This window comes from Lampetra fluviatilis, chromosome 11 (assembly GCF_964198595.1).
Source record: "Lampetra fluviatilis chromosome 11, kcLamFluv1.1, whole genome shotgun sequence".
Classification (NCBI taxonomy): Eukaryota; Metazoa; Chordata; class Hyperoartia; order Petromyzontiformes; family Petromyzontidae; genus Lampetra; species Lampetra fluviatilis.
The window spans coordinates 5,602,479-5,619,215 of NC_136285.1; the positions used below are offsets into that span (position 1 = coordinate 5,602,479).

The window sequence follows — 16,737 nt, forward strand, 5'->3', positions numbered from 1 at the left end:
AGTTGGGGGGGGAGAAATGTACACACACACCTGCTACCTGATCTGTTGGTCTATTCAGAAGAAATTAACTTGGGCACGATGTTTGAGGGTACGGCAGCAAGGAAGAAATGTACAAAATCGGGTGAACAATTTCCGAAATAAAAGAGATGTCATTGAAGGACAGGCGCATGCAGGGAGGTAGATTTCAGCTGTGTGAGACTGGAAGCAATCGTGCAAATGACAAGATTCTCAACTAGGAATAAGATAAATTATGCCGCTTACACATACAAAATGTATCATTATAATCGTGTGCTACATGCTGACTGCATTCATATAAAACATAGCAGGACATTTTTATATTTGTCCTGCTCTTGATTGGAATACAATTTTAAAAGTAAGTAAAATATTTATTTGAGATTATACATTTGACAAACCATTTTCTGTTATAATAAAATAAAACTGATGTCAGAATAAAGCTATTCTCGTGAAAAGTGGTGAGTGTGGACATGTATTTACCATGAAGTGGAATGAGAATGAATGATAATTGATTATTGTTTCAGCCTGAAAGTGGATAAATTATTAATCAATTCGTAAATATTTTGTTTCATTAATGTCGTAAATAATATGTAACAAGCACGTTCATCAGGGTGACGTTGTGTTTAGCAATGTGGAGTTTCCGCCACTGGCAGGAGGCCACCATTTGGAGATGAGTACAAAGTCAATATTAATTTGTGAACCGAGACATTCTGACTTCAATAAAGTGTGCCTTGGCACAAAAGTGCACCCAGCCTGGCGCAACCACCGCATTGACATAACCACCAGTCAGATGAAAATTGTGGCTTGTTGTTGTGGTGTGTGTGTGAATACACGTGTGTGTGTATGTGAACACATGTGTGTATGTGAATACACGTGTGTGTGAATACACGTGTGTGTGTGTGTGAATACACGTGTGTGTGTGAATACACGTGTGTGTGTGTGAATACACGTGTGTGTGTGTGAATACACGTGTGTGTGAATACACGTGTGTGTGTGTGAATACACGTGTGTGTGTGTGAATACACGTGTGTGTGTGTGAATACACGTGTGTGAATACACGTGTGTGTGTGTGAATACACGTGTGTGTGTGTGTGAATACACGTGTGTGTGTGTTTATTTGGAGTGGAAGTGCAGCAGTTAGCACGCCGTGGTCCAAACCCGGCGACTCGAGTACGGTTTCCTCTCAGGGTCCTGGGCCTCCCCTAGGTCAACTCAACCTAAAACGAGTACCTTGTGCAATGTGTAAACATCACCACTCGGGAGACAAAGGTGGTGCTGGCCACCCACCCACCCCTTTCGTGTGCCGTGCCGGCCTTCAGAGGTGCTCACTAACAGCACTTGCCCCAAAAAGTCTGCTAAGGCTATACGGGGAATCTTTTGTCTTTGTATTGTGTGTGTGTGTGTGTTATCATGCTATATTTGCGACCATAAATAACACCGAACTAATTTAAATTATTTTCACTCCAGGCATTCACATCACGTGCAACCCATTCATCCTGGTGACGCACTCACGTCTGCACGTTGTGTCTTACGCGCACCTGCACGCCTCACACGGCCCTGCCCCGAGCAAGCTTTGCACAATCTCCCCCCCCCCCGGCTTGACGAGCGACAGACAGCCCAGCGCCCCGCGAGCGGCAGCCGCTTTAAACAAAAAAAATAGTTATTTGGTGATGCTGCTTCGCTGGCAGCGGTGCAGACGCGTGGTTAAAAGAACCAAACTGTACACCCTCGTCTTCATATGAAATGTACTGTATATAATGTATATATATAATAGTTTTAAAGAAGGGCAATTGCCCGAAACGTAGCCTGTTATATATATTATTTCAAGGTCACAGTATTGAGTGTTTTTACATTTAAAATAAGATTTTCATATTGCTAAGAAATTCTGAATGCATTTTATATATTACGTGGCAAGTATACAACAGAGGTCAGTCAAAAAAATAGTACCACTTCATGAGAAGCCTTCAGTGATGTTTCAACAAATAAGCTAGCTCCCATCATAGGATTGTGGACATTCTTTTGCGTCTACAAATTGTATTGCAACTGTGCTATTGGAATCTTGCTACGAAGTAAAATGTCCATTCAGAACTCTCACAGAGCAATTCATAAACCTGTGTCAGTGAACAACGACGTAGATACCACAGAGCTACAGTCAAACTCCATTTATCTGGGGTATATGGGAGGACAAGTACCCCGGTTCCAAATATCCCAAACGGGGATTCACTCGATTATCCGGAGGGCTTGACCACAGATAACCCCAGATAATTGGAAGGAATTTGTGGAATAACTCTATTTAACCGTGGTCTGGCCCATGGATATAGTTGGGTGGCCATTCTCCCTGGATATGTATAAGAGAGGACTGGGTTTTGTTGATCCTAGATTAAAAAAAAATCATGAATAAACGGGATCACGTATGAACGGAGTTTGGCTGTACTTCTCAGATACCTTGAAATTACTCCGCATCCACACCAGGGGTGCACTTCTCACACGCCCCGCTGTAGAGATGTGAATCGCATGAAGTTAAACCGACATGTTTTTTAATCTAAATTTTTAGAAAATGAGCTGAGAATCCCAATTTACCAATAAACTATTTATTTCCCTGTTTATTGTATCGGTGACAACATTTGAGACCATCCGATTGCTACACTTGAAAAGCCGATTTAACGATGGGTAGCTGCCCAAATTTGGACCCAGGTACAAATGCATAATCAATGCAAGCTCATTTCTTACACCTTGACTATTGAAGTAACTATTCAGTAACTTTTTTTTATTTTACCAGTTAAGGCCCACTGAGCTATATAGGTATTATTCAGAAGCGACCTGGCCACAAATGATAGCTCAATGAAGTGGCTTATCATGTGGAAATGTATTGCAGCCAAATACTATAAACCCATGTTTCTAAATGAAAGAGAAAAAAAACCGGAGGACCTGGAGAAAAATTGATGAAACCACGGAGAGAACATACAAACTCCAAATGTATAAGTGTCAGGGTTGGGATCAAACTCATGAATCCACGACCTCCTGTACACCAGGTGAGGTAGTTAACATCTCTCCACCACGGCGAGATATGGCACCTTGAGTCACCCAGCCACCTCCAGGAATCGTGGAAATCCCACGCATGACTCACGGCTACTAGTGGTGATGAGCACTATCCAAACAATGCTCTTGTATAACTTGACCTTTACTACAGAGTCAGGAGATTGCGAGTTCAAATCCCAGTCGGTGTCAGTTGAACCCATCATTTATCTGCGGTTGTACAATTAAGTGCCACTTTGAAGAAAGTCAAGAGCGGTTATACAATTTTTAAACTGGTCTCTATGACAGTGAAGAGCAGTGCACAAAATTCGTTTGAACGTGGAGAAATGTTTAGTCGAACACCACATGCTGGTGAATGAGAGAAGCAAATGCAGTGTGGCAATGAATTATGAAAATAAAGCTAACGAAAAGCATAAAACCACGCTCTATGTTATTTGTGATGTACTGGGGGATATACTGTAGGTGTGAAAGAGGCACATCATCTGCTTATTTGTGAAACTATGCCGTTGCTTTGATAAATTACTCCATATTTCCTGCCATAAATCTAACATACATTGATTTTAGTTAATCATAAATAAATGATACATGTGCTATTTTGACCAAACGTGCACTTTTGCTTTTGTGGCAATTTGCCACATTTTTCATTATACAAGCAGTCGCAACTCGCAACGGGCGCTCACCTGGTTTAAAAACTAAATCAATCAATGTCTATGAATAATGATTGTATTTATTATATCAAATGCATATGGCCATGCGGTCATTGTGTAACAGTTGCCACACTGGGCTTGCAATACAGTGGTTGCTGGTTGTATCTCCTGGCATGGTAGTTGAAACAATGGACAATATCAAATGTCCCTCCATTTGTGCCCCAACCAGCAGTTATAAATGGACACCCCACAATGAACAAAATAATTTAAAGCATTTGTCAATAACACTACTTTAAAAGAAAAACACATGAGGTGACATTTCGGGCAATTGCCCTTCTTCATGGCGTAAAAATAATCACCACAATCAGTTGATCAGTAAGTCGCGTGTGGTGGGGTAAAGTGTGGGTACTCGCATGTCTTCCAAGAAATCGGCCAGTGTGGAATTGCAAGCCATAAAATACCCGGTCTTCTTCAGAGCTCCCTCGAGTAGGGGCCCTTTCACCAGCAGCGGCGAGAGCAAGACATGACAGGGATGCACCGTTGCCTCATTGAATATTCCGAAATAAAACGTATGTATGTGGAACTTCATTCGCACCGTACGTAACTAATCGTGCTCATCGGAGGTGCAGGAAATCTGGTAACCTGGAGCCGTTCCTCCACTGAAAATGCATTTTGGAACCTCAGACATTAACGACAATCCCTAAAATGGCTGAAAGTGCCTTAGTTTGGCTGCCTGAGACTTTCACATAACACCAAACGCGAGCAATCCTAATGATTTTGTGGATGCAATGAACCTTCAAAAACGTGCGTTCAGACTGGTACATGCACAGGGCACAGTCAATGTATAGTTAGCTCTGGTTTAAATGTAGAAATACTAACAAAGAGCCTCAAGACGTTTTCAGTAGATGCCTGCACTGGGATGTTTGTGTTCGCCCATACTATTTATGTGCTTATTCCATCAATACACTTAATACATATATAATGTGCCTCACATTAAAGAAGTGAATATATGCACATTCAAGCCTCCCTATGAACAGACTCGATCGGTTCGCTTCAAGGCAGCGTTGCTAAGCAACGTGATACAACTGCATGTTTAGTTATATGTCTGCCAACTCGTTCCATTGTCGTTATCAAAAATCACGCTTCACCCATTGTTGGATTATGGCCTCCCCAAACCAATGTCAACGCTCAGGTTTTTTTTTGCAATGTCACAATCCACTTTGTTGATCTCTATCACTACATCGCCATGGTGATCGTCCTTCTGGATGTGTTTCTTCCCCTTTGGCTGCAATTCTATCACCAGCCGTGTCCATCGGCCATCATCTCTTCAAGCCACGATGCATTCTGCACGACCCCACTGATCTATATATAAAACATATCATATATAATTCGTATTTTCCCTCCCCCAACCTATGCATTATTATTTCTCTTCCCTAGTGTAATTCCACGCGTCCATTTTTCAGTTGTCTAGGTTTTCTGATCCACGTATCAGAGAAGGTCGCATGGTTCATCATGGGACCTCCTTTGTCAGTACCAAAATATGAGAATAGGTTTTCCCCTTTTTTCTGGCAACAAAACAGCTGTGTTAAGATGTTAAAGCACCAAACTGAAACCTTTTACAAGGAATCATGTCTGCATTAACCACAATACTTGTGCTCAGAATGCCATTGTCTTTAAAACGGATTGGTCCACACCAGAGACAGCTTTCTTTTGAGCCTAGTCTCAAACGGCGTTAGTCCAGAGGACGCCAAAATGCGTACAGAGGCATACAGCTGTCTCTGGTGTGGACCAATAAGTTTCAAAGACAATGCATATATGATCAGAGTATGTTTTTTATTTGCATTCTGACCACAAGTATTGTGGTTAATGCAGACATGATTCCTTCGTAAAAGGTTTCAGTTTGGTGTTTTAACATCTTAACACCTGTTTTGTTGCCAGAAAAAAGGGGGAAACCTATTCTCAAGGTCGTATGTACTTATTGAAAACTTTGGCATGCTGGTATGTTGATTTTCGTTATCCCATTTAGTTTTGCAAAAAAAGCACTCTTTGCCTCGCGTTTGCCCTTAGTACACATATTCCGACGTGTTTTCCAGGTGCGTCCCTCCAAACAATTGCTTTCTTTTGATAAAAAAGCACAATTATTGTACATGATGCTTATTTTTGCCAAAATGCATCTTCAGCCTCAACATCCATAGCAGTATTTGTGACGTTCGTCCACCACTTCACGCAGTTAATTTCCAAAGATGGCTATAAAGACAGTGTTGTCAGAGATCATTACAAACGTCTCCATTTATGTTAACACCCCTCTTTTCTCTCCGCCTGATGAAGACCGCTTGTGGTCTCGGCCGGTGACGATTATTTTAAATGGTCCTGGGCCTCTCCTAGGTCGACTCAGCCTCAAATGAGTACCTGGTGCGGTGTATAAACATTGCCACTAGGGAGACAAAGGCGGCCGGGAGTGGTGCTGGCCACCCTCGTGTGCCGCGCGGGCCTTCATAGGTGCTCACGAACAGCACTTGCCCCAACAGTCTGTTATGGATATACGGTCGAAACGTCGTGGGTGTTTTGCCTTTATTTTCTATTTATTTTTAATTTCATTTTTATTCTCTATCTGCGTGACTTTACCGAAAGAACCAAGAATATTATGTTAGGGTGGTTTTTATTTTGGCTGACTCGTTTGAAGACGCGCAATCTGTCGGCCTTGCTTCTACTACTCACTCCACCTTAAAGCACAGATCCCCTCACATTTGCACAAGGCATTTAGCCTGCGTTTAGATCAAAATAAAGTAAGCAACTATCATCAAAAGGACGTGACAAACGCACGGCCGCAATTTCACGCCACCGCATGCATAATGCGACGGCAGAATTGATGAGTTGTTCTCGCCGCACGTTGGTCTGCGTGTACGTATACGAGTGTACAATACGAAAATGCAGAAATTGAGCTACGTTGCTGAGTCCATGAAAGGCTGAACATTCATAGCGGGTAAAGGATGGCTGTGTCCTTTAACTATACGAAGGGGACGGAGACAACATGAGGAACAACAAACAGATGTGTGTGAGCGTGCGTGCATTTGGCAGTGTGCTGTGAATGTCTCAATTGCTGCTTTTTGAATTGAGGAAGAGGTCATTACAGCCAACGCCTTTGATGCCATCACACATTGCCATGTCCTCCTCCTTTCTACCAGATTATGCATTTTTTTGCACAGTTCCTACCCTATCTCTCAATGTTTCACCCCACCCCCGCATCAGCCATGAGGTCTTATACTCAGACACGACACTGCCAAGCCCGATCTCCAATTAATAGGCCGTTGCTCTCATCTCTGCTCTGAATCAGGGTCATTGACTGAAACGCTGGCCTCCGATACATTTTTTTCCCGTCATTGTGCAGTGTTGTTTCTGAATGCGACTCTTTTTTCTATTATCTGTGCTCCAAATTAAAATCGCACACCGCACTGCACTGCGTGCGGTGGGGAACGTCCGGCCCGCGGGCCGAATGAGGCCCGCGAAATCATTTGGTGTGGCTCTGCCAAAGCAACCGCAGGCAGGACTCGAAATTCAATAAATCTTGGAGCAAACCTGGAAGAGCAGTTGCGAGTAGCAACATCATCAATACCCAGCTAACATCACACGCCTCGCCAAAGAGAAGCAATTCCAGCCATCACATTAGGGGTGCGTTAATTAAATGTTTGACCAAATATAACAGGCTATTTTTTAAGTTGATATTTTTGTATGGCCCGCGAATGATGATATACATATCCAAATGGCCCTTCGCAGAAAAAGGTTCCCTACCCCTGGATTAAAGCGACGCAATCGGCGTGAACAAACAGACCGGCGCGCGTGTCTTTTTTGTTCCTGGCTTTTCTGGGGCCAGGAGGCTCTCGCTGCCAGCACCACCACCACCTCCAGCCCTCCTCCTCCTCGGGGCTCAAGGGAGTTTTTTTGCCTCCGAGAGATAAAAATTAAAAAGCCAGAGTGTGCTCGAGACGCCGCCATGGCAACCAGGCAGCTTGCGGGTCGACAGAGGACAGCATAGCGTTGCTTGCGCCCCAACCTGGCGGCGGCGATAACGCCCGCAATAGACCCAAATCGTTTGTTGAGAGTCCGCCCCCAGTGCGCGCACTTGCGTGTGTGTACGCGTGTGTGTGTACGCGTGTGTGTGTGTATGTGTGTGTGCGCGCGTGTGTGTACGTGTGTGTGCGCGTGTGTGTAGGTGTGCGTGTGTGTGCGCGCGTGTGTGTACGTGTGTGTGTAGGTGTGCGCGCGCGTGTGTGTGTACGTGTGTGTGTGTACGCGTGTGTGTGTACGTGTGTGTGTACGCGTGTGTGTGCGCGTGTGTGTATATACGTGTGTGTGTGTACGCGCGTGTGTACGTGTGTGTGTGTGTACGCGCGTGTGTGTACGTGTGTGTGTGCACGCGTGTGTGTGTACGCATGTGTGTGTGCGGGTGTGTATATACGTGTGTGTGTGCGTGTGTGTGGTGGTGGTGGGGAGCGGTGGCGTAGCAGTTAGCGCTACGCTGCGCTACGAACCCGGCGACCCCGGTTCGATTACCGCTCACGGTTAACACCAGTGACGATTATCTGAACGGGTCCTGGACCTCCCCTAGGTCGACTCAGCCTCAAATGAGTACCCGATGCGGTGTGTAAACATCACCACTGGGGAGACAAAGGCGGCCGAGCGTGGTACTGGCCACCCATTCACTTGTGTGCCGTACCGTCCTTTATATGTGCTCGCTAACAGCACTCGCCCCTACAGTCTGTTAAGGCTATACGGGGGATTTCTGTCTTTGTTGTACGTATCCAAAAATAAAACCGCGTACATTAATAGGAATAGCAATATTGCACTCTGTTAGGTGTATCCTCGAGAATATGTGTGATAGCACTGTTTGAGGTGTTAAATTTGGGATTCCCACCCTCGGTTTTTTTTGTATATTGGTTATATTTGTGTTTATTAAATTGACGGTGCCTCGTGCATGCACAGGCTGGGGAGTGGCGCGTAATGCAAACACCCAGTTCGCAAAAAGGGAAATGATGCAAGTTGAAATCCAGCATGAGGATTAACTCAGCCGTCATTCGTCCTGAGTCAATAGAACAAGTTCGACTTTGTGATGGGCATCCTATTTAAAGAATGGCCCCTCTCTATGTCCCCCACCCCCACCCCCCGAAGGAATATGGAGCCTTCATGTCCCGTGTCCCATGCTGGAGCGAGGAGACCGCTGACAGTTTTAGACTACGCCATTTCTATGATGAAAAATGTAAAAATGTAAAAAAATATATATATTTCGTTTGAACGTGTATTTGAAATATGTTTGAATGTTCAAGTATTTTTGGGCTATTAAAACAAGATCCTAACTCGACTTTGATTCGTTAATACCTTTAATTGAACCTCATGTACAGTACTAATATGCTGTTATAGTGTAATGTGTGCTATGCCTTTACGCTATGTTTGATTTAAACTGCACGATATTTTGAAAGAGACTTGGACTCAATGGGGTCTCACCTGGTTATAATCTTTTATTGATTGCGCTTATTTATTATTCATTGAGCATATGTAAATACATGTGGCATAAACTGGGCATGTAACAATACATTTGTAGATTATAACTGATTGTTATGCTTACAATACATGCATTCAAGTGTGAGCATAAGAAGAGATTACTTACAATTTATATAAAGGTGTATACAGATGTTATGCTAACGCTACAATTAGGCTATTGGAGCGAACTAAACTGCACAAACCATCATAAAAAATAAGTTATAATAATAAAAAATACAACCTAAGTGGTCAAAATACGGCAGAAAAAAATATTGAATTAAGTCATCACTACGAATCATGACAACATGTTGGGTCGCCGGTGGGGTGAATCGTTCAATGATTAGAATGTTTGTAGGAAGTCTGTAAGCTATAAACTATTTTTATTTTTTCAGATAAGGCCCACTGAGTTATTTAGCTCTTTTTCAGAAGCAACCTGGCCACAAATGATAGCCTAATTAAGTGGGTTGTGACGTGGACATTTATAGCAGCCAAATACTCTAAACCAGTGTTTCGAACTGTGGAGGGGAAAACTGGAGTATCCCCGAGAAAAATCCACATGACCACGGGGAGAACACAACAAAGAAGGGGGCATCTCATAATCAGTGCAGTGCTGGGGGGCATCTAGCCATGTGCATGTGTGTGCATGTGTGTGTCTACGTGGGGAGTTGTAGTGCAGCGGTTAGCACGCCACACTACGAACCTAGTTCGATTCCGGATCACGGCTGTGAAGATTATTTTAAATGGTCCTGGGCCTTTCCTAGGTCGACTCAGCCTCAAATGAGTACCTGGTACGGTGTATGAACATTGCCACTAGTCAGACAAAGGCGTCCGGGAGTGGTGCTGGCCACCCTCGTGTGCCGTGCCGGCCTTCATAGGTGCTCACGAACAGCACTGGCCCCAAAAGGCTGTTATGGGTATACGGGGATCTTTGTTTTTGTCTTTGTCAATGTGTGCCTGGAAGTCCATCTGTCTACCAGATGCTAATGCAAACAATAACACATGTGCATACAATTGCCTTTTACGCAGCAAACTCAAACCCAACCAATACAGCAAAACGGTGATGATATCTGCAGATTTCCACATCACTTGGTACAACCTCGTGGGCACGTGTTCGGTCGTGGTTTTGCAAAAAACATGCGATAGCCACCCAGCAACTTGTAGGTTGAGTTGGTGGATCATAGCAAGAGGGAGCGTGTGCCACACAATTACAGGGTGATTATATTCTTGAAAGAGATAACAAAGAAAATCGGTTATACGCATTATATCCCCATAAGCTTGTTTAATCATTAGAAACTCCAATTTTTTACGTCATAAAATACAATTGACGAATGGCATTTTACAAACTTCCCAAGCAATGCCCTCGTGAAAACGAATCTTGAGACTCAGTACATCTTTCCGTTGTAAACAGCTACTCGTTGACTACTGACCTTATAGGTGACACTGTGTTTAGAGCACTGCACATTACTTCACTTGCAACGGAAAGTGTTTGAGTTCAAATCCCATTGCAGGACTGATGAGCCCACCATTAACTCTGCGGTCGATAAAATGAGTATCATTGTTTGGGAATTCAATATTGGTTGTCCAATGGAATGGCTGCCCCCTCGAATAGGATTGTGACATTTTCTCCAATGGTTCAGGATCACAAATGGACATGAGCCCTGCCTTAAATTTGGGCAGATCTGATGCATGTATCCAAGAAATGTGGTGCAAAAGGCTGTACACAACAGAGTGATTCCTCGTCAAATGCACCCTCCTGCGTATTGACATGCATTTTTCAGAGCAGTTGACAGCACCAATTACAACATCGGTACATTGTGTGACTGCATCGGGAGTAAAGCACTTACACGCGCAAGGGTGATTCAACTCAGCCATGTCGCAGTGTGTACATATCGGCACTGGGGAGACAAATGCGACAAGAGGGCGTGGCGCTGTTCACATCAACCCCCTTCGTGTGCCGTGCCGGTTTTCATAGGAGCTCGCTGACAGCACTTGCCCCAACAGTTCGTATGGCTATGTTTGGTTAAATTGTCGTAGCTATAGTTAGTGTAAGGGGAGTGTTGGTGCAGTGGTTCGTACATTCTACTACAAACCCAATTACCGAGGTTAAATTCTAAACCGAGGATAACATCAGAGGCAAAGTGGTCTTGGGGATTGTCCTGGATCTCCACCAGGTTGTCTCAGCACTTCATTTGAGTATCTGGTGCAATGTATGAACACCGGCACGTGGGTTGAAAAAGAGAGTCAGACATGCTGCCAGTGGTACCGTCTCCTCGTGTGCCATGCTGGCCTCAGCAGGTTCTCGCTGACAGTACTTGGTCACATATATAACACATATGGCCATTCGGGGACCTCACCGTGGGCGTGTGTGCACGCGTGAGCGATGTGCAATACACACATGCAATTAAAATTTAGCCTGCAAATGACATTAGGCAGCAAATTAAGAATGTATTCCTTCTAAGGCACAGGGCTATGCCTCGCCCACCGCAAACTGGGCTTTGCGTTTGAGGGGTTTTAATGATGGCACAGGCACCGTATCCACTCGCTTGTACACCCACACGCACTCACCCACTCGCTTGCACACACACACACACATCCAAGACATCGCTGGCAAACGCTGCATTGCACAGCTGCTACTGGGGGGCATTAGTGTTTAATCAGGCTGGCAGACACAGCACCTACAGACGAGCACAGCTGACAGCTCCACAGCAGCCGCCTGTAATTGATGTCCCAGAGGTAATGAGTAATTATCACTTCTATGCATATACAGCGCTATTTCATTTTGCGTGCGCATGGGTGGGTGTGTGTGTGTATACGGGTGTGTATTCGTGTTTGTCATTGTGTTTGTGTCTCATGTTGGTTCGTGCACGTTATAATCTTTGTGACCAGGATTCGCTCCACGATGTTGCAATACCAGCTGCAAGCTTGAATTTTTTTTATACCTCTGGGTACCACCATTATATATATAAAAAAAAATCACCAATTGCCATTTAGTTGATAAATACAAACATTGCTTTTATAGGTGGTGGAGATGCTGTCGTGGATTAGTTGGTTGGTACACTGGACTTGCAATGCATCGTTTACCAGTTTTAACAAGTAACGAATTGGCATGTTTTGTTCACGTGACAAACCTTACTAATCGGCTTTGTCGGGTGGTGGCGGGTTTAACGACACGTTCATTTTGAGGCGACATAACCCAACCCCCCCCCCCCCAAAAAAAACCCCCTTTACTACAGAGGTTGCCAGTTCGATCCACAGCCTCGGTCTACCCAGCAGTATAAATGGGTACGCCACATTTAGTCGACGATCGGCAAGTCGTGCGTTGTGGGGTGAATTGTGGGTAATTCCACCTCTTCCAAGATGTCAGGCCGACCAGCGTTGACGAGTAGGGGCTCCATATCTCCTTCGAGTTTAGATGGCCCTTCCGACAGCGGTGGCTTTAGCAAGAGTTTGCAGGACTGTATCTTTAGCTTTTATTTTTTGTATCAGTAGTATCTACGACTACTGCTATTTTTCTTCATTTTACCAGATAAGCCCCACTGACCTACATAGCTCTTTTCAGAAGCGACCTGGCCACAAATGATAGCCCAATGAAGTGGCTTACCACGTGAAAATGTATAGCAGCCAAATACTCTATACGCATGTTTTTAAATGTGAAGAGGAAAACCGGAAGGCCGGGAGAAAAACCCATGCGACTATGGGGAGAACATGCAAACTTCAAATATACGGGCGTCAGGATCAGGATCAAACCCACGACCTCCTGTATACCAGGCGAAGTAGTTAATATCTGGCAAGGATTTCCTCTAGGATGACTCAGCCTAAATTGAGTAACTAGTCGGCACAACGAATAATCAATTCATTGATCACATATCGATACAGGAATTAAGTAATGCGTGTGAGAAATCGGTCATTTCCGATTCGTAAATGTTATATGAAACCCAATCAACTGCAGTCGGCATTTCGCATACTGCACAATGGAATCATCACGTAACGAGTAATTCATGTGATCTCGGAACTCTGCGCTGAAGAGACAAAGGTGGCGGGCGTGGTGCTGACTCATGCCTCCCCTTCAATAGGTGCTTGCTGAGAGCACTTACCCATGGGGCCGCCCATAAATGACGTCACGCGATTTTGGATGATTTTTGTGCCCCCCGCCCTCGTCACACGGCGTTACAAAAAGTCAGACCCCCCCCCTCAAATATGACGTCACAAAGCTCTGCCCCCCCCCCTCAAAATAAAACATGCTTCAAATCGCTTTAAACTATTGTCATTGTAGTGCGTATTTAATGTGGCGCTGCACTCTGATAATGTAGGAGAAAACATTTATCTAAAAGTCTATGTAATTAAGTAGAACGTGTTGTCTATATTTATTTAAAGTTGCGCATTTTGATGTGACGTCACATTTCTCAACCCCCCCCCCCCCCTTCGTCACACATCGTCACAAATGTCTGACCCCCCCCCCCACCCCTAGGTGCGTGACGTAATTTATGTACGGCCCCCATACAAATCACACGGTTCAATCCGGACTTTTACCACGTATGCAAAGAAAGGCAGCAATGTGCTTCAATATTCCGACAAGATTAAATGTACGAAAAATAAAATATATATTCAGCCGGCTGGCCCTCCTTGGACAAATATGTGGTTCTGAACTCACACGTGTGGGATGAAGGATTCGTAAAGGCTGTCCATCAACGCAAATTGCCACATCGCAACATTGTCCTTTCAGGTCGTAACAAACAAACAAAAACACACTTGCATGTGACCGAGGTGATCAGGAAGTTGATCTTCTTACTCGTGAGGAATAACTCTTTGAGGTCAGCAGTCCTCAATATGCTTTGTTAGGGCCACTGGTTCAGGGAGCAACTCGGCAACTCCCCCAGAGTAAACAGAGTCATTGCCAACCTCGCTCGGCACAATTAGCTCATTACCTCGTGTTAACATGTCCGGTCATGTCAATGTTTTCTTAAACAGACTACATCTTTCGACTGCAGCAAGGAGGTCACAGTCGTCGTCTGAAACGTCAACACCCGTAGCAAAAGGGCTTAAGTAGGCACAGAAACCCATCGAGGCGAGGGAGGAGAGATGGGGGGGTGGGAAGTTGCATGCAGATCAATTTCCAGTCTGACTGCGATCATCTGCGTGGTACTGTGATCAGCGCACACGACTTACGCTCAAATGTTTCCGAGTTCAAATCCCATTTCGTTTAAACAACGAGTGCTGTGGTGCTTTGAGGGAAAGTCAATATTAGTTGTCCTATACGTGATTGAATGCATTTATGTACGTTGAACTTCTTTCGCACCGTACGTAGCCAACCGTGCTAATCGGAGGACAACAAACTAAACGCAAAAAGCAGCTCTTAGGAAATGAGACTTCAATCTACATTTCAAAGTGCATAGCTCCAATGGCTTCCTAATATCGGAAGGGAGAGTGTTCCAGACGGCCGCAGAAGCGCATCTGAAAGCGCGCGACGCAGTGGCCGTCGATAGCTTGCCAAGAGCCGCTGCCATAAGATTGTGGAATTTCTACCAACAGCTGACAGCTGCCAATGGAGATGAGCAGCTTCTCATTGCTCGTTTGAGCAAGGGGGGGGGGGGGGCTTTAACCTTTGTACGTGGGGCAGGTGTGGATCACACCTCTGCAATACTCGGGTTCCTAGAATAGACAAGATCACCATTCATGTATGGATTTTCAGGAATAATTATTTCACATCTGGCCCTTACTCTTTGATATTGTGAAGGTATGACATGTATTTCATGATCAAAGGTGTAATTAAATTTAATGTTGACAGAACTGCATGTGTGATATATCATCAAGTGATGCATATTTCATACCCAAAATCCATAATAAGTTATAGCATTTTAAATTGAACGTAACAATACAAAACATAAATCTTAATGCAATAATTGTTGTGATAATAAATAATGTTGTTAGGATACCACCCATCTCAGTGTCCCGTTGCATAGAAGAATAACCAGTGGCAAAACTGTGTCAGGCGCCTATGTTTGTGGGTGTGTGGATGTTATATTCCTTGCAAGCAGCTTCCACAATCCATTTTTCACACAGCCATGCAAAATGTGTGGCTCTTTGATGGCGTGAAAATTGCGGCGATTGGGATAAAAGCTGTGGCCATGGAGAGCCACCGGAAGGAAAATCTTCCAGCGTTCATTTTCACGGCACATTTAATCTGAACGCATCGCTATTGTGTGCAGCGGATATTGGGTGATCCGAAAAAACCTTTTGCAATGACCACATTAGTTAAAGCCAAAAGTCAAAGTGTTTCAATGCTTAAGTGAGCACTTGGATGGCACTTACCTTCATTGTGTGGCTCTGAACTAGCAGTGGAAATCTTACATCTGTAATAGTTTCCATGCTTTACATGTGTGCACGATGTGCACACACGCCGGATCCCACATCTTCAGTGGCCCGCGAGGCTCTCTGTGTTTGTCTCTCTCCGTGTCTCTCTGTGTTTGTCTCTCTCCGTGTCTCTCTGTGTTTGTTTCTCTCCGTGTCTCTCTGTGTTTGTCTCTCTCCGTGTCTCTCTGTGTTTGTCTCTCTCCGTGTCTCTCTGTGTTTGTCTCTCACCGTGTCTCTCTGTGTTTGTCTCTCTCCGTGTCTCTCTGTGTTTGTCTCTCTCCGTGTCTCTCTGTGTTTGTCTCTCTCCGTGTCTCTCTGTGTTTGTCTCTCTCCGTGTCTCTCTGTGTTTGTCTCTCTCCGTGTCTCTCTGTGTTTGTCTCTCTCCGTGTCTCTCTGTGTTTGTCTCTCACCGTGTCTCTCTGTGTTTGTCTCTCACCATGTCTCTCTGTGTTTGTCTCACCGTGTCTCTCTGTGTTTGTCTCTCTCCGTGTCTCTCTGTGTTTGTCTCTCTCCGTGTCTCTCTGTGTTTGTCTCACCATGTCTCTCTGTGTTTGTCTCTCTCCGTGTCTCTCTGTGTTTGTCTCACCGTGTCTCTCTGTGTTTGTCTCTCTCCGTGTCTCTCTGTGTTTGTCTCTCTCCGTGTCTCTCTGTGTTTGTCTCTCACCGTGTCTCTCTGTGTTTGTCTCTCACCGTGTCTCTCTGTGTTTGTCTCTCACCATGTCTCTCTGTGTTTGTCTCACCGTGTCTCTCTGTGTTTGTCTCTCTCCGTGTCTCTCTGTGTTTGTCTCACCGTGTCTCTCTGTGTTTGTCTCTCACCATGTCTCGCTGTGTTTGTCTCACCGTGTCTCTCTGTGTTTGTCTCTCTCCGTGTCTCTCTGTGTTTGTTTCTCTCCGTGTCTCTCTGTGTTTGTCTCTCACCGTGTCTCTCTGTGTTTGTCTCACCGTGTCTCTCTGTGTTTGTCTCTCTCCGTGTCTCTCTGTGTTTGTCTGTCTCCGTGTCTCTCTGTGTTTGTCTCACCGTGTCTCTCTGTGTTTGTCTCACCGTGTCTCTCTGTGTTTGTCTCACCGTGTCTCTCTGTGTTTGACTCACCATGTATCTCTGTGTGTCTTCATGTCTTTCTCTGGGTCTGCCAATTTTATGTGTCTCTATGCA

At 44.7% G+C, this 16,737-nt stretch overlaps 1 protein-coding gene across 8 annotated transcripts in view; it reads right to left on the reverse strand.

Moving 5' to 3' along the window:
• The window catches only part of LOC144934742 (neuronal cell adhesion molecule-like), a 262,783-nt gene that overhangs the window by 196,907 nt on the left and 49,139 nt on the right, over positions 1-16,737 (reverse strand). The window lies entirely within an intron of this gene.